The 19205-nt window shown below is 46.1% G+C and overlaps 1 protein-coding gene across 1 annotated transcript in view; it reads left to right on the top strand.

Annotated features, from left to right (window-relative positions):
- Positions 1–4548: 4548 nt before the first annotated feature.
- The window catches only part of ZMYM2 (zinc finger MYM-type containing 2), a 98921-nt gene continuing 84264 nt past the window's right edge, over positions 4549–19205 (top strand). The window contains exon 1 of the mRNA XM_082483770.1: positions 4549–4558. The gene's annotated coding sequence lies outside the window, so the exon portion shown is untranslated. The remainder of the gene's footprint in view (positions 4559–19205) is intronic.

The following is a 19205-nucleotide window of genomic DNA, read 5'->3' as shown; positions in this document are numbered from 1 at the left end:
TATTTTGCAAGTAACAATTATGTTGATTATTGTAAACTCACTGCAAGTGATTTCAGCATAACACTTTATGGGGTATTGCATTCTTAGTCTTTACTGCATTGGAATGTCTTTTGCGGGGAGGTTGCCCAGTTTAGAACATAAGTTATTCTTCACTTTTTCAAAACTGAAATATGGGATGTGGCATAAAGGTCATTTGAAGACATATTATATCATGCAGTGAATAGTAATCTTATAGGATAGTGTATATTGTCTCATTATTTGACCTTTTGAAAGATCACTTTTGGTTAAATAAGCTGCAAATTAAACAACTGAATGCAATTTATTTATAGATACATATTGATTTGTTTATAAACATTATGAAAAGTATATGTAGTTCAACAACCATAATGAAAACCACAGGTAATGTTTTGTAGAAAGCAATTTTTTTCAATTTTTTTATAGTATGGGTTCTGTTATGTACAGTACAAACATATACACACATAGGGTATCTTTTCATTAAGAGCTTTACTTTATAAAGAATAGCTGCAATGCCTAATGAAACTGAAAAATCGGAACACTAATAGAGGGAATATTATGTAATAAACACAAAATTATCAAGGTGTTACTGATCATAGGTGCTTTAACATTTTACTTTTTTGTTTGGTTTTGGTTTTTTAATCATCTTTTTCCTTCCCCTACTATTGCTTGAACTTGTGTTGGGCAACCAATAAGTAGACCAGAATTCCATTATGCCATGACTGTGAAAACACAACATGTTCCATCAACCAAGACGGTTTGTCCACATCTTTCTTCTTTGTGGTGGCTAAGGGGGATTGAGGCTCAATAGAAAAAGTAGTCAGATTAAGGACAGAAAAGAAAAAGAAATGTTGGCAGAAATGGTAGGGGAAGAAAGCAGAGAAAAGAATAAGATAAAGAGGATAAATGAAACTGTGTTAAGGCAGAGATAACAAGGTTTGTGGGGCGAGGCAGTATAGAAGCCAACAATGACATGAAAGAAATTTTGGGGTGACGTATTTTACAAAGGATTACACTCCATTTTCACTTCCATAGGTAGTGGAAACACACAAACATTTCAATAAACACAAGGTCTATCTGCATTCCAAACATTTTTTTTTTTTCCAAGCCAATCTTCAAATCAGTTGTAATAAACTGTGTTCTCAAATGTTACGTGAACCTCTACTTTCCAAGCACAACATATATGAAGTAGTGAAAGACATCTTGTTCTAGTATTTTCTCTTCATTCCTCAGAATTCTGTTCTAGACACCTGAACAATTAGATTGATGTAAACGTAAACAGTGTTCAGGCTGAAGTCCTTCAGCCAAAGGAATATGCTTCCTTCTAATTCTGGAACAAATGCCACTATTTGTTACCATAAATATTGCTGATAGCAGGAGGTAGCTTTAAACTATGTTCATTCTGTTCCTACAATATGCTATGCATCACTTGAAGGTTGGCTTGGTAGTGTTCTTAAGATTCCTGTTCAAACATAAACTCTTTAAAATACATCAGATTGCTCCTTCTCAGTTCAAATACAGTTGACTGCTTTTTGAGACAATTTTACTCCATGACAGATAGAAGGATGTCACTCTTCTTATAAGTCATTGAGCACACTGTTGGTTCAGCTTTGTTGAATTTATCTACTGCCAGTCAATACGCTTGACGTTTTTTAGTGAAGTTGCTGACATCAGGCCTGTCCGTGAAAGCAGTGGTGTGGAGCCTATAAATACATCTGTTTCAGATCTCTGGTGTTCAAGAAGAAGATTTTACTGCTTAGTGTTTGAGCTAATGCTAACTCTTTCAAACCATAAAAAAGAATTACTTGATATGGATTATTCTTAAAGATAATCTGAATTATACATGGTTTTACAAATAAAGATAAATTTACATAGGTGTCTGAACATTTTCTTCCTTTCTCTTGATGTCAGTCGAAAAAATAATGGAAAAATCATGGTGCATTTCATTATTTGTGCCTACATTTGAACATATGAATTCAAAAATAGGGTTACATGTCTATACGGGGACAAGGATGCTCTGGAGTTAGAGAAATATATAAATACATTTCAGTACAGTTCCAAAATTGCAAGCAAAACCATTACAATTTTGTGTTTGAACTGTATAATCTAAAACATTAAAGAAAATGGTCTAGTGCTATATTGCTACATTAAAAGTCCTAGATAACATTAGGTAATGTTTATTGCTAGGGCAGAGGTAAGAGGAGGGTGCTCTTTGGTGACTTTTTAAATGTGTAATAAGAGTGAGAGGTTTCACTTAACGTGTTCTAAATTAGAAAACCACTCGTTTTCTACCATCTATCTTTGAATGCATCAAAGCTCTCCAAAACAGGTGCTTAAGTCCTCATGATTTCTTTCTGAGCTTCAGCAGAACTTAAATGTTTATAGATCAACACTGTTGTAGAACAAAAGATTTCTTCCCAAGACACGCGACTGGAAAGGTTGGAAAATATGAAAGATGACTTAATGTGGTTTTGACTTTTACCAACTGAGGAGACATTCAAGGCTAATGATGGAAATGGCCAGGAACCAGCTGATCTGATGGAGCATATGAGATTCAATGTTGAAATTTCAACAGTTTTCTGGTTACCATGAACATAATTAGCTGGATGGTGTGACACTGTAGACCAAAGTTTATGAATTTACAGGGCAACTTTGAGGACACCTTCAAAAGGTGTGGTCATTCATCTCCATGGCACTTTCTTCCTTGGCGGGGGTTGTGTTAGAGCTGTTCCACCATCGGCTCACCTCTTTCCTTCAGGCATGAGCAATGGCAGTGCAAGATACCGCCAGCCCTGAGGTAACTCTCTCCCTCCCCACCAAGTAGCCCTTCCAAGCTTCATCTAATGGCTAGGATGGTGCGAAAAAAAAACCATATTAATTCCTATCAACAACTTACAGTAACAGCGTTGGAGAAGCTTTTGGCTTGAGTTGTTGACTGAAGCCTATGTCTCCGGGTGGGACCATTAGGATGAAATGAGATGTGTTGCGACAATAGAAGATAGAAATTCTCTGGTTTCTCCCACACATGAAAATTATTAACCAAACACATCAAGGAGTGGTGGAGAAAGGGGCCAACCCTTGACGTGACTTCTGCACCGCCCGAGAGCAAAGCTGCTCCGCGGGCTCCCCAGGCCGGTCCCGCCGGAGCCTCCCAGCCCCCGGCTGGAAATGGCGCCAGCGGCTCCAGCCGGGCTCCTTGCGCGTGCAGGAGGATCTCTCCAGGGGACACTGCTCCGCGCGGTTGACGCGCACTGGCACCGGCTAGAGGAAGCAGGGCGGGTGTTTCGCTCTCTCTCTCTCCCTCTTCTGGGCAGAGGAGGCTGAGTAAATGGGGCAGAGGGGGACCAGCGCGCAAGACAGGAGGTTGAGCTCCCCAGGTCCTCGAAGGAGCGGGCGTGAGTGCCATGGCCAGCCCGGGGGAAAGGAGCCGCGCAAGGGAAGTGCGCATCCTCCATTTTGGCGGAGGGCGGGCGGGCGGAGAGCTTGGCTCCCGGCGCCTGGCCGCCGTCGCCGCCCGCAGCATTCTTCCCTACCCCGCGGCAATTGCCGGGGGCACCCGGCTCCTCTTCCCGCGGGAAGCCGGGCAGAGGCGCCTCAAATGGACGCCCCGCTGCGCCTCACGTTGGTTCGAATTGGTCCCAAGCTCCCCGCAGCAGCTTTCGACAAAATGGAGGACGCCACCACTGCTACCACCACCACCACCACCAGCAACTCCTCCAGGAGCCATATCGGCGACTGACATGGCGCCCTCCCCCGCAGCGGGTGGGAGCAGGAGGGCGTCCTAGGGCGAGGGCGGCGAGGAGGCGCTGCTCGGCGGGGCAGGCTGCGGGGGAGGCGCCCTCCCTGGGATACGTGCGCTCTCTTCCTTTCCCCGCTGGGAGCGCTTCCATTATCCACGCTCTGTCCCTCATGGAAATGGCCCCAGGTTCAAAGCCCTGCTGGGGGAAGGAGCGGGGCGGTGGCACCTCTCGGGGGAGTCCTGCCCATACGCTGTCGCTCGGCCGCGGGGGACGGAAAGGGAGAGGTGAGCCCGCGCCCCACGGCCGGGGCTGTGGCGCCCACAGGGACCGAGCGCAAGGCTGGGATGGGCAGCGCAACCTCCCCGCCGGCGGCCGGCCGGAGGAGGGCAGCCGGCACAGCCCGACACGGCCCGGCCCAGCAGCAGCACAAACTTCGGCAAGTTGCTGCTGTCAAAAAGAGATGCGCGGGAGCGCAGCCCTCGGACCCGGGTAACGAGCCGGTGGGCAACGATCCGGGTTCCTCAAACCTGATGGATCAAAGTGGGAAGAACCCCGGGCATGGCCAGGAGGAAGATTGGCAGTTTATAGGGTCAACCGGCTGCGGGCGGCTCTGACGGATGGGCGGCCCACCCACTCCGCTAGCCCAGCGCCAGAGCCCGCCCTCTAGGGGAGCCAATGGCGGGGCAGGGAGGCGGATCTCCCCCGAGCTCGCTTGGCCCGGTTCCTCCTCCCCTTCGCTAGCAGCTGCGCTTCGCCCGGGACTGGACCGAGTTAGAGTTGAGACGCCGGAGGAGTAGCGCAGAGTGCGTGCGTCCTCGGGGGGGAGGGGGGAGGTTGTCCGTGCCTGCGAGCGGTGGGGAGCCGGGTAAGGTGGGAGTGCGGGCTGCTGCGCCTCTGGGGCGGGCTGGCGGGTGGTTGGCGGCGCGGAACTGCCCCTGGGGTGGGGATGGGAGAGCAGCCGCTGTGCCTCCGGGCTACCCGGGCTAAGTACCCCACGGTGTCGTCGTCGTCGTCGTCGCCGCCGCGCCGCCACCTCTGGCGGCGGCGGAGGGGGCGCGGGCAGCAGCGGGGGCAGCCCCGCGGATAACCATCGTGGCCCGGAGGTGGGCGACGGCGGGGGGTAAATGGGGGGCGCCCGGGGGCAACCCTGGGGGGGGGGCAGGGGTATTTGGGGGAAGGGCCGGGTTTGGTTTAGCGCCTCCTATTTTAACTCCCTCCCTGCCTTCGCCGCCGGGCCCTCGGCTGTTGTTCTGCCCCAGTGCCTCCCCCCACCCACGGCCCTCGCCGCTCCCTCCCCCCGTCCTCCCCCCCTCCCCCCCGCGGGTGCCTCCCTCCCCTGCCCGGCGCGGCGCTCCGCGGATCCTGCCGCCGTCGCTGCTCCCCTCCCGTATTGTTTGGCTGGGTCTCTCTAATGGCGGACACGGACAGGAGGCGGCAGTGCTGCTGGCCGACTGCAGGGGGGCAAACCCGAGACCGGGGGCAACTGCGGCGGCAGCGTGCGGGGGGCCGAGGCGCTCGCCCGGCAGTGAGGCGCTGCCGCTGAGGGCCCTGCGACCCCCCAGGGCGCCGGTTCAGGGCTGCTTAAGCAAGTTAGCAGGTAATATTTGCTCCCCGCCGTGGGGGCCGCCGCTGCTGTGTGTCGTGTCCCCCCCCCCCCCCCCCCCCCCAACTCGTGCGGAGGAGCCCCCGGTGCAGCTGCGCCCGGGGCGGCTCCTTGTCCCCTCAGCGGCGGCCGTGGAGGAGTACCGCTTGAGGAGTACCCCAACGCCCCCGGGGAGGGCAGTATTTATTTATTTTATTATTTATTTATTTATTGGGTTGGGATTAAAGGGAAGCGGTGGGTGATGCAGGCGGTACCGACTCTGGCCAGGCAAAGGAAACGCTGCTGGGGGGTGGGAGGGGGAGGGCGGGAGGGTGCTTGCCTGCTCCTCGCTGCCCCGTGTTAACCCCACGTCTTTCCCTTAGGCTCCAGCCCAGTTTGGTGCAGCCTTGGCAGAGACCAACAAGGAGAGAGGGAGCTCCATTGTGAGTGCTATTTATGTATCTGTTTCAGACCTGCTCAGGGAGGGCTTGACACCCACCATCCCACCACCCCTATTCTCCCGAGGGCAGGGGTAGAAGGAGGGGCCTCCAGGGTCGGGTGGGGAAATTCCTGGGTCCAGCAGCTGCTGCCCTGGGGCGAAGCCCCAGTAATGGCTGTGAGGCGGCTCCTCCTCGGGGTGGGCGCTGCTGCTGCAGACATCGCTCCTGCAATACCAACTCCGGCAAGCAGACGACGGGCTGCTGCCGCTGCTGGCCTTACCCGGCTCAGGAGGGAGGGGAGGGCATATTTCGGGTGCCCTCTAGAGTTTTAGAGCGTGTATTAAAATCTGTGACGAAGACACTTTTAGCCATCTTTAAATTTTTTTCCCCCCAATCCCCGTGTCCTGTGTATCTTGAAGCTAAGAAGATGAATTGGAGGTTTAAAGTAACCCAGCAGTTCGCAGAGCATACTCCAGGGTCTCTCCTTTGTGCCTCCAGACTGGCTCGTTTACAACCGCAGATTCGCTTGGGTGGTTTTGTTGGGCGCCATTGGCGGTTTGTGCGCCGTGGAGGGGCTTCTGAGTCGTCAGCTTTTCCCCTTCCCCAAAAAGCTGGAGGTCACTGGGGAAACCCACATCTTCTTTGCAGTGAACGTTTTCGGTGCTTCACCTGTGTGGGTTTTTCAAAGCAGATTGTGATCTCTGTTGGGTGTTGGGTCGGCTGAGGAGAGGCTGATTACCAGTCCCTGTCTGTACGATTGGGGCGTAACTCGGCTCTGGACTGTGCCCCTTATGGTACTGGTGTTTGTTTTTGTTTTGTTTTGCTGCACGGGGGATTCTGAAGATCGCAAGGTAGTGCGGCGAAGGGGAAAGGCGGGCGGTGCGGGCGGGCATGGGGAGAGAGGGAGGTTTGGTTTGGGAGCGCCGGAGTCGGGATGCGGCCGCCGCCGCTAGAGGCCGCGCGGGAAGCGCCGCCGCCGCCGGGGTGACGCGCAACCGGGCGGCAGAACAAAAAGGCAGCGCCGGCCTCGGCTCGGGGCTCCATGCCTGGCTGCGGTGGCTGCGGGGGGGACTCGGGTGTTGTAGTCTTCCCCACCCCATCTATCTAAATGTTTATTATCCCCCTCCCCCTTGCCATTCTACGTGGTAAATTTACCAGATTTGCAGAGCTTGGCAACTTTCTTTGTCACTTTTCCGCGGCTTACATATACAAAGAATAAGTGGTTCTTTACGAAACCTCGCTGCTTAGGAGGAAGGTGTCAGATTTGGATTTTTTTCTGAGCTTCTGAAATTACCAGCCTCATGAAAGACACTAAGAGTTTGTATGGCCTGTTACCATTAATAAACTGGTCTGTTCTAAACCTTGACTTGTAATTTTTAAATTTTAATTGTAATTTTTTAACTCTTACCGTGTCTTGGCTGTAGGTCTACCATCTAATTTTACTTCTGGTTCATTATACGGTCCAGTCTGAACAGCTGTTCTGCTTTTTCTGATGCTTCTTCATGTTAAAAAAGTTACTTCTAAGAGTGATCAAGGCAAATAATGCTTTGGAAGGAGGGAGGCTGTTGTGTTGGAAGGGAGTGAGAAAGGATGTTGTGTACTGAAGCTGGTTTGAAAAAATTATTTGTGTGGCTTCCTATGAAAAAATGAGAATGCTGCCAAGAACAGCTGTATAGCTAAGATTCAGTAAACCTCAGTAAGGAGTTGCCAGCTGGTTTGTGAATTACACTGATGTCTTGCACAAAAGCATCCTAGTAGATGGCACATTGTCTTTCTTCAGCTGCGGTGGTGGTGGTACAGTCTTCTCTCCAGCACATGACTGGAGGTAAAAAGTGTATCCTGTTGCACGTGATAGGCCATGCTGTTGGGTGAGGGAATGTATTCGGTGCTTAGTGCTGCAAAGTTAGCTCTAGCAACCAACCTCCTCAGCCACAATTTATGAAATGAAGGTGATGATGAGATGTTATTAGGTAGTTAAAATAAATAACTTGTTCTAATGAAAGACTGTCTTAATTAGTGTATCTAAGAAATTTGCTTTATTGTTTTATTGTTACTAATCCTCTTTGACCCCAGATATATTATTGCATTCTACTGTTGCTTAACCTGGAATAATATGCTAAGAGGGATTTGTGTCAGCAAGAATGTACAAATGCCAGTGAAAAAGTGAAAGCAAGTTTGTCTTCTACAAAGCTTGTTCAAGTATATGGAGGGATGTGGGACCAAAACTTATACAACCTCTTTCAGATTTTTGCTGGCTTTCTTTTCTTTTCTTTTCTTTCCTTTTTTTTTTTTTTTTTTTTTTTTTTTTTTGTCCAGCAGCACCATGAGCAATTGTGCATTGCTTTAGTAGATTTCATTTTGGTTTTGAGGACTAAATGCAGAATTACTGAAGTTCTGTTGTCTTGTGTTGGAGTTTGCAACCTATTGATACCCTCTGCAACAAAAGGAGAATGAACAGTTCTGTGAAGAATCTTTATCAAGTATTGTTACTAGTGGAAAATCCACTGTTTGTGGAGAACTATTTCCTTTTTCTGGAAGAATGTGTACATCACCAATAACAATGAACTCAACGTAGCTGTGAGAAGGGATTGAAATTTGAAGTTCAGAAGAGTTCAAAAGACTAGCTGCCCCTTCTGAGAAGTTTGAGGTAATACTTGCCTCATAAGGCTCTCAAAGCCCTGTATGCTACAGCAGTTTTATTGTCTGCTGAAATTGTTGAGTTTAACTCAACAGTTGAAAGGGCTTTTTTTTCAACTTCTTTTTAACTTTAACTTTGTTTCAGTGATTTAATCTTACTAGGTGAATGGTCAGGAGAATAACAGTTTCTCACAGGTTAGAGTTGAGAGGAAACTTAGCTTTTCTACCATACGTGTAGCCTACCCTATGTGCTGCTGGCAAGTATGGCTGCCAGTAGATTCTAAATTGATATATGAATGATCTGTTCCATTACATGCTAGTATTAAAATTCTTCATTTTGGACCAAGATTTGTAAGTTTGTCATGTAGCGTTTTGTACTTAAAAGAAATTTTATATAGAAGGGAGCAGTGTCAAACTTCTGGAAAGCAGTTGCATGGTATGTCCTCTTCAGTTAAGTTTGACTATATTGATTTTATATTGTAGTTTTCCAGCTGCACAGTGTTGCCCATGCCACTTGCATTGGTGTAGAGGCACTTCAGTTGCGTCATTGATCCCGCTGCCTTTTTTGGGGGAAAGCCCTAATCCCGATGTGACTGTTCTCAGGTGCTTCTGTGGTTTCTACTGCATCAACAAGCCTTGTCTTTGTTGCTTTGTGGTTCTTCATTCCTTACCCCCACTGCAATGGCTAAGGAGTATTCATTGCTGCTCTGGTTGGCTTGGCTGAATATGAGCCAGTAGTGTGCCCAGGTGGCCAAGAAGGCCAACAGCATCCTGGCTTGTATCAAGAATAGTGTGGCCAGCAGGACTAGGGAAGCGATCATATCTCTGTACTCAGCACTGGTGAGGCCACACCTTGAATACTGTGTTCAGTTTTGGGCCCCTCATGACAAGAAAGGCATTGGGGTGCTGGAGCAAGTTCAAAGAAGAGCAACGAAGCTGGTGAGGGGTGTAGAGCACAAGTCCTATGAGGAGTGGCTGAAGGAACTGGGGTTGTTTAGCCTGGAGAAACGGAGCCTGAGGGGAGACCTTATCACTCTCTACAACTACCTGAAAGGAGGTTGTAGCAAGGTGGGGGTTGGTCTGTCCTCCCAAGTAACAAGCGATAGGACTAGAGGAAATGGCCTCAAGTTGTACCAGGGGAGGTTTAGATTGGATATGAGGAAAAATTTCTTCACTGAAAGGGTTATCAAGCATGTGAACAGGCTGCCCAGAGAAGTGGTTGAGTGATCATCCCTGGAGGTGTTTGAAAGATGTGTAGATGTGGTGCTTAGGGACATGGTTTAGTGGTGGAATTGGCAGTGTAAGATTAATGGTCAGACACAATGATCTTAAGAGTCTTTTCCACCTAAACGGTGCTATGATTTCAACACCACTTATTTATACTTAAACTATTTTGGCAATTTAAGGCTTTTGTCTTCTGTGAGTTTCCAGAAAGTATAAATTTAAAGACAAAACCCGTATTTATTGTGTGAAACTCTGTGCCACTGCTGTTCAATAGGATTCACACACACACAAAATCTGACTGTATGTCTGTATGGATGAGAACATCAACACATGCAATGGATGAGATCAACAACTGTACTTTATAGACAGGTTAAATCAGAAGCTGTTCACAGTATCACAGTATGCTAGGGATTGGAAGGGACCTCAAAAGATCATCTAGTCCAATCCCCCTGTCGGAGCAGGAACACCTAGATGAGGTTGCACAGGAAGGCGTCCAGGCAAGTTTTGAATGTCTCCAGAGAAGGAGACTCCACAACCTCCCTGGGCAGCCTGTTCCAGTGCTCTGTCACCCTCACTGAGAAGAAGTTTCTTCTCACATTTAAGTGGAACCTCTTGTGTTCCAGCTTGAATCCATTACCCCTTGTCCTATCATTGGTTGCTACTGAGAAGAGCCTGGCTCCATCCTCATGACATTCCCCTTTTATATATTTATAAACGCTAATAAGATCACCCCTCAGTCTCCTCTTCTCCAAACTAAAGAGACCCAGCTCCCTCAGTCTTTCCTCATAAGGGAGATGCTCCACTCCCTTAATCATCTTAGTTGCCCTACGCTGGACTCTCTCCAGCAGCTCTCTGTCCTTCTTGAACTGAGGGGCCCAGAACTGGACACAATATTCCAGATGCGGTCTCACCAGGGCAGAGTAGAGGGGAAGGAGGACCTCTCTCGATCTGCTAACCACCCCCCTTCTAATACAGCCCAGGATGCCATTGGCCTTCTTGGCCACAAGGGCACAGTGCTGGCTCATGGTCATCCTGCTGTCCACCAGGACCCCAAGGGTCCCTTCACTAAGGGATCCTCTTAGTGAATTCTTAGTGATTCTCTTAGGAGAATCCCTTCACTAAGGGATTCTCCTGCCTTCACCTGAAGTATATCATGGATTGGACATGTCAATGATGAACATTGTTTCCTTACTCCTGTTTGCTATCAGAACAAAATTATTTCAATGAATGCTTATAATACAGCAAATTCAGATTTTACTAATCCAACATAAAATTAACAGAGATTATTCAGTTTTCTGGTCAACTGATGGTCTCCAGTGACATGATTTCCACCAATGTATTTTTCAAGCTGCTCTGTGTTGGGAAGGTGTTTATGCTTTGTAAGTTTGTCCTAAATCTTAAGCACTCTATCTTTCTCTGTTTCCCAAACTTTTTGGAGCTACCTTCACCTGAACTTCCTTCTTTGCCCCTTCCATCATCAGTCACTGGAGAATAATCTGATGAGGGTGGCAGGGGTTCATCACTGAGGCAGGGGTGCAGAAGCAAGTGTTCAGTGCTCCAGACAGAGTATCTTTAGTAATGGCTTGAAATGTACTTAGGCATTACCGATGCTCTCCCTGACCATACTGAGTGTCAGTAGCATAAGATGATTGTGGTGGGTGTTTTGTTTGCTTTGTTTGAGTTTGTCTTAGATGAGACTACTTAATCATGCATTGCTGTTGTGCAGAAAGAATACTTTTAGATCTCAAATACTTAACACTTAAATGGTACCGCTTTACCTAAAATACATGAACTTAACTCTACAATAAGGTTCATAAACATTTTTCCATAACTCTTATTAGACTATCAGAATCCTTCCATTAGAGTGATACAAACTTCTGAAAGCCATAATACCTTGTTGTGGTTTGGGCTGAACTGGCCACTGAATGTCAGCTGACAGAGGCTAGAGCCTTTCTGCATACCATTCCTTGGCATGAATTGCAGCTAATCAGGTCTTATCATTTTGAGAACAAACAGTATCTCCACAATATGCTGTTAATTTCAGAGAGTTCAGTTAGTTAGAAGAGGCTTAGCTGCAAAGTAAAATTACTGAACAGAAAATTGGTTCTGTTTTACCTCAAACCAGGACATACCTAAATTTGTGTGCCTAGTGCTGTACAAAAGTCTATCGAGGCATAGTCCCTGCTCATTAGTTTTAATACTTACTGACATGTGCTAAGAAGGGTGTCATCTTAATTCCACCATTCCCACGTTTAATAGATTGTGCAAAGTAGTGATGTACACTCGATCACACACTGTTAACTGGTAGGACAACAACTGCTTAGATACTTGTGCTGTAGCTCACCAATCTTGGCACACTGGCAAAGAAAATGGATCATCAGGAGAGGACAGTGGCATTATGGAAGAGTTTGTATCGGTTTCTACATGCAGTTTCCTCAATTCTTTTGTTGTGAAAGATGGCATTGAAAGAAGATGGTAAAAGACAATAAGAAAAGGTTCTTTGAATATATCAATATTCAGTTAAAGACAATAAGAAAAGGTGCAGTTAACGACAATAAGAAAAGGTTCTTTGAATATATCAATAGAAAAAGGAAGACTAGGGAAAATGTAGGCCCACTGGTGAATGAGACAGGTGCCCTAGTGGTGGAGGACGCAGAGAAGGCAGAGTTACTGAATGCCTTCTTTTCTTCGGTCTTCACTGCTAAAGCTGTCCCTCATGAATCCCACACTCTGAAGGCAAAGGGGAAGGTCTGGAGAGAGGAAGATTTTCCCTCAATTGAGGAGGACCGTGTCAGAGACCACTTGGCCAAGCTGGACATTCACAAGTCCATGGGCCCTGATGGCATGCATCCGCGAGTGCTGAGAGAGCTGGCGGATGTTATTGCTAGACCGCTCTCCATCGTGTTTGAACGGTCATGGAGAACAGGAGAGGTGCCTGAGGACTGGAGGAAGGCCGACATCACTCCAATCTTCAAAAAAGGCAAGAAGGAGGACCCAGGGAACTACAGACCGGTTAGTCTAACCTCTGTCCCTGGGAAGGTATTGGAGCGACTCATTCTGGATGTCATCTCCAAACACGTTGAGGAACAGGAAGTTATTGGAAGTGGTCAACATGGATTTACCAAGGGTAAATCATGCTTGACCAATCTGATAGCTTTCTATGATGTTATAACTGGTTGGCTGGATGAGGGGAGAGTCATGGATGTCATCTACCTTGACGTTAGCAAGGCTTTTGACACTGTCTCCCATGACATCCTCATTAGGAAGCTGAGGAAGTATGGGCTAGATGAGGTGACAGTGAGGTGGATTGAGAGTTGGCTGCGGGACAGAACTCGGAGGGTTGTGATCAGCGGCACAGAGTCTAGTTGGAGGCCTGTAACCAGTGGTGTCCCCCAGGGGTCAATACTTGGTCCAATTTTGTTCAATATATTCATTAATGACCTGGATGAGGGGACAGAGTGTATCCTCAGCAAGTTTGCTGATGATACCAAACTGGGTGGGGTGGCTGACACCCCAGAGGGCCGTGCTGCCATCCAGCGTGACCTGGACAGACTGGAGAGCTGGGCAGAGAAGAACCTAATGAGGTTCAACAAAACCAAGTGCAAGGTCCTGCACCTGGGGAGGAAGAATGCTAGGCACCAGTACAGGTTAGGGGCGGACCTGCTGGGAAGCAGCTTGGAGGAGAAGGATCTGGGGGTTGTGGTAGACAGTAAATTATCCATGGCCCAGCAATGTGCCCTTGTTGCCAAAAAGGCCAATGGAATCCTGGGCTGCATAGGGAAGAGTGTGGCCAGTAGGTCGAGGGAGGTCATTCTCCCCCTCTACTCGGCACTGGTGAGGCCACAACTGGAATACTGTGTCCAATTTTGGGCTCCCCAGTTCAAGAGGGACAGGGAACTGCTGGAGCGAGTCCAGCGAAGAGCAACTCAGATGATTAAGGGCTTGGAGCATCTGCCTTATGAGGAAAGGCTGAGAGAGCTGGGACTCTTTAGCCTGGAGAAGAGAAGGCTGAGGGGAGACCTTATTATGGCATACAAGTATCTAAAGGGTGGGTTGAAGGAGGATGGAGCCAGGCTCTTTTCAATGGTTCCCAGTGACAGGACGAGGGGCAATGGGCACAAGTTAGAACACAGGAAGTTCCGTTCAAATACACGGAAACAGTTCTTTACGGTGAGGGTGACAGAGCACTGGAACAGGCTGCCCAGGGAGGTTGTGGAGTCCCCTTCCCTGGAGATTTTCAAGACCCGCCTGGATGCAGTCCTGAGTAATGTGCTCTGGGCAATCCTGCTTTAGCAGGGGAGTTGGACTAGATGATCTCTAGAGGTCCCTTCCAACTCTGATGATTCTGTGATTCTGTGATTCTATAAAATTGGGCATAACGTATAGAATAACTATATGCACAATTTTCTAATTTAGTCCGGTTATGTCTCAGTGACTCTTAGAAACATGGATCTCTTTGTTTTCCTCCTGCATACTTTTGTTGGAAGCATATTGGCATCTTGTGTTCCTTTAGGCTTCTCTGTGCAATAGAACAGTACTGAACTTTAAACAAAAGTACACTCATGATGCAACTATCCTTTTTTCTTTTTTTTTTTTTCTCTCTCCTTGACCTTGGTGAAAACCTTACTTCTTTCTGGAGTTCCTTTTCTTTGGATCCCCATAAGTCTTCTCCAGTTTGGCATTTACCCCTGTTACTGCATCAAATTTCTGTAAAAGTTGTTTTGTTAGTCTCATTCATAAACTCAGCTATCATGTCTGCATGGATGACCTTCAAGTCTGTCTCTCTTCCAGACTTGATGCCTTCTATAGCAGCTAAATCTCAAGTTTGTGCTTCTGACTTCTCTTTGTGGATGTCTGACCTTTAGCTCAGGCTACTATCTCAAAGGCAATCCTTCCACCCCAAAATGAAAACTCTCTGTGCTGTCACTTGTGGACAGTGTTGTCATGAGATCTTTGGTTTAAGTCAATAATCTAGCCCTTGTTTTAGACACAGCACACACTATTCTTCTAACAGACTGCAGATTTCTTCCACATATAGTAATCTGTGTCTTAATTGTTAATAAACAATTAAGTGTTCGTTATATGGTTATGTAATAAATCACATGACTAAATCTCATACCTTGCCTTTGGTGTCTGTATCTTGTGGTAACAGTTTTTCTTACGGTTCTGGTAAAAATGTTCCTGCTCTGTTGATACGGGTTTAGAATCCTTAACGAGTGCTTATCTTGTCTTCTGCTCTAACTGTCTAGTCTTTTTGCATCTTATATTTTATGGCTGTAAAAGTAATGGGTTACTTGCCTTTAAATTTAAGTTGGGCTTTAGCTGTGAAGGTATTATCTATCTTTTTTGTTGTTATTAATGAGATTTAAATGTTGTTTAGAAGGTGACATCATGGACAGTTGTACACTTCTGTTTGTTCTTGTGTGATGGAACACTTCTGTTTGTTCTCCTGTGGTGCTCCTCCTGCTTGGACAAGTTCCCTGCACACAGCCTTTAAATTTAGTAATCCAAAAGGAGCTAATGTTAGGAAAAAAAGCCTACTAAAACCAAACCACCACCTTTCCTGTCACTCTGGGACTCACACTATCTGTAGATCAAGAACTAATTCTAACCATTCTTTATGATGGTGCCGTTTCCTTGTGTTCTCCTTTTTGTGTCTCTCCATCTGTTGTCACTTATGTTTAGCTTGTTTGCTCTTTGAACAGTCTTATTCTGTGTTTGTATGGTGGGTAGCATAATGTGGTTTGTAATTTTGGCTCCTAGGAGCATGTGATAAGAGTTGCAATATATGGGTGTGGTATCGGTGTCTTTTTTCTTTTATCTTTTTGTTTAAGTGTGTGTGTGGAAAGGGGAAGAAGACCTAGTGTTCTGTTATACCTGAAATAACGTCACGATTTTGTTTGAGCAAGAATCGATTAATATACCAACCTATATATGTTTAAGAACTCTTACTAAGCTGGAAGAATTTACCAGACATCTTTTGAGTTAATAGCTAATATTTCTGTATGCGTGGGTTTTGGGGGATTTTGTTTATTTTGTTTTGATAGTGGTGATTTTGTTGTTTTTGAAAAATGTTCATTCAGAAGGTGAGGTTTTGTTCTGGTAGATGGTGGCTCATTAAAGAAACCAAGTAGTATCTAGAAAGGCCAGATAAGTTCGCTGTAATATTTATAAAAATAATTGTAATTTAGAAATGACAGAAAATGGAGAGTGCAGCAAAGGTTGGTTGTTTGCTTCTTACTGGACACAAGTGTTGGATGTATCTTGGAGTTATTGCCATTGTAACTGTGTTTGGCCATCGTTATGTATACTTCTGTCCAAAGAATTAACAACTAGAAATACTGAGATTGTCTGACTAATATTGTGTAGTACAGCAGTTATGATCTGGACTAAGTCCAGCATTTTTTTAATAATTAAAAAGAATTGGAGAGTTCAGAGAAGATCTATAAGAATAACTTAAGAAGGAGTGGAAAACATGCTTTCTATTAACAGATTTTAGAAACTCAGTCTTAGTCCTCAATTAAGAGAATAGATTAGGGTGCAACCTAATCCTGGTCAAGGAGAGACTATGCGCCCTGTAACATATTAGGTAATAGGGTGTCCCCCTCCCCCCAGTGTTAAAGGCTTAATTTCTGAGTGCTGATTATTGCCTGAGCTATACAAATTCAGACAGGGAACAGTGTATAGCCTTTCAGTGGATAGGATAACTTAAGAACTGGGTTAACAAAGAGTTGAAATAACTTACTGAGGCATCACTTTATTCTTTTTAGGCAAAAGTTTAAAGAGAATTTGAAAAGGTCCCCACTAGCAAAGTTAAATGTTTCTTTGTTTGTTTGGGTTTTTTTTTAGTTTTTGTTTGTTTGTTTGTTTTTGGTTTTTTTTTTTTTTTTTAGGCTTGGAATACACTTAATGTTCTGCAGGTCTTTATTCCAGTTGCAGATTCGGACTCAAAAGACAAAATATTGGCTTAGAACAAATGTTATATAGTGTATTTGTAATGAGGTTAAATTCAAATAAGCATATATGTTTGGTTGCATGACCATTTAATTTTTTTCCTTCCCCTTCCTTTTTTCATTTCACTTTGTTTACGGTGTTATGATTCTCTTTCCTTTGTTATATTGTACTTTCATTGGCTGTTTACTTGGTCATAGTCTGCATGGGTTTCCCTCCTATACGTAGCATAGTATTAATGTACTCTCTTAAATTCGGTTTTCCTTGTTCTGAATTACTAGGTGCATTGAATGCTGATCACTGCAATTAAATTGTGTTGAAGAACCTTGTCCATACTGGGCCAAAAATACTAGGTTGTTAGATAATACTCAGGTGTTTCTCAAGGATGAAAAATCTGGTTGAGACTACTAGCTGATGTTCGTTATTGCTAAAGACAAGGAAAATGGACTGTCTACAAACTTCTTGTTCACTTACAAACTATGGCATGACAGTTTTTCCTCTTTCTAAGCACGTGCAAAAGTAAAAAGAAAGGATTTTAAAAGCATTAGTGAAAAAGATTTGGGCAATCAGGCACTGAGAAATAGGGGTGTGCCATTGGGCATGATGGCTACCAGTTATCTGTGCAGTTACTTTTTTCACGAGCTGTACATATATAAGTGTAGACTGTATGCTAGTTTAAAATAAAAATTAAAAAAAAAAAAAAAAGAAACCAAACGAGGAAGGAGGAAACAGTAATGAAGAATAACATTAAAAGTCCTTGTTGACATTTGTAAAGTGCCTTCATTTCCAAAATATGTGAGAATAGTACAGCCTGGGCACTGATAGGGTAGAAAGCAGCTTCTGGTAGTCCTGGTAGCCAGCAAGTTGAACATGAGTAATGCACCCTTGCAGAGATGAATGCAAACAGCATACCAGGCTGAATTAAGCAAGACTGTAGCCATCAGCTTGAGAGCAGTAATCGTTCCCCATTGTTTGATAGTTGGGAGATCACATCTACAGTGTTTAGTACAGTTTTGGGTAGAACGTTTTATAATAAAGACACTGATACACTGGGGTGAGCCCAGTGGAGGGCCATGAGGATGCTTAGGGGGCTGGAGCACACAACAAAGGAAAAGCTGATAGGGATGGGTGTGTTCGGTCTAAATAGGTTGGAGGGACATGTTACTGCTGTCTTCAACTAATTAGTGGGAAAGTATAGAGAAGATGAAACTGGGTTCAGGAGCAATGCATCCCTACAAAGAGGAATGCAGGCAGAAAAGCCAGGAGGCTTGCATGGATGCACAAGGAGGTTCTGGACATGACCAGAAGGAAAAAGGAGGCCTGTAGGGACTGGAAACAGGGGCGGGTAGCCTGGGAGGTATAAAGAGGAATCGTTTGAGCAGCCAGGGATTGGGTTAGACAAGCTAAAGCCCAGATAGAACTAAATCTGGCCAGGGACATTAAGACAAACAAAAAATCCTTCTTGAAGTATGTCAGTGAGAAAAGAAAGACTAGGGAAAATGTGGGCCCTCTCCAGATGGAAACGCAAGAACTGGTTACCTGGGACAGAGACAGAGCTGAGGTACTCAACGACTTTTTTGCCTCAGTCTTCACTGGCAAGGGCTGCAGCCGCACTGCCCATGACACAGAATGCAAAGGCGAGGATTGGGCAAATGGAGAACCGCCCACTGTAGGTGAAGATCAAGTGCGAGACCACCTGAGGAATCTGAAGGTGCACAAGTCCATGGGACTTGATGAGATACATCCGCGGGTCCTGAGGGAACTGGCAGATGAAGTTGCTAAGCCACTAGCTATCTTATTTGAGAAGTCGTGGAGGTCTGGCAAGGTTCCTGCTGACTGGAAAAGGGGAAACATAACCCCTATTTTCAAAAAGGGAAATAAGACCCAGGGAACTACAGGCCAGTCAGTCTCACCTCTGTGCCTGGCAAGCTCATGGAGCAGATCCTCCTGGAAACTCTGCTGAGGCACATAGAAAACAAGGAGGTGATTGGTGACAGCCTGCGTGGCTTCACCAAGGGCAAGTCATGCCTGACAAATTTGGTAGCCTTTTACGAAGGGGTTACAGAGGCAGTGGACAAGGGAAGACCAACTGATGTCATCTACTTGGATTTGCGCAAAGCGTTTGACACTGTCCCACACAATATCCTGGTCTCTAAATTGAAGAGACATGGATTCGACAAATGGACCACTCGGTGGATAAAGAACTGGCTGGACGGTCGCACTCAAAGAGTTGTGGTAGACAGCTCGATGTCCAAGTGGAGAGCAGTGACGAGTGGCGTTCCTCAGGGGTCAGTACTGGGACCTGTACTGTTCAACACCTTTGTCGGTGACATGGACAGTGGGGTCAAGTGCACCTTCAGCAAGTTTGCCGATGATACCAAGCTGTTTGGCGAGGTAGACACGCTGGAGGGGAGGGATGCCATCCAGAGAGACCTGGACAGGCTGGAGAGGTGGGCCCAAGCCAACCTCATGCAGTTCAGCAAGGCCAAGTGCAAGGTCTTGCATCTGCGTCGGGGCCATCCCAAGCACAAATATAGGCTTGGCGGGGAATGGCTGGAGAGCAGCCCTGAGGAGAAGGACCTGAGGGTGCTGATTGACGAGAAGCTCAACATGAGC

This window comes from Vanellus vanellus (genome assembly GCF_965231255.1).
Source record: "Vanellus vanellus genome assembly, chromosome: 1".
Classification (NCBI taxonomy): Eukaryota; Metazoa; Chordata; class Aves; order Charadriiformes; family Charadriidae; genus Vanellus; species Vanellus vanellus.
This window is presented reverse-complemented; position numbering and strand designations above follow the sequence as displayed.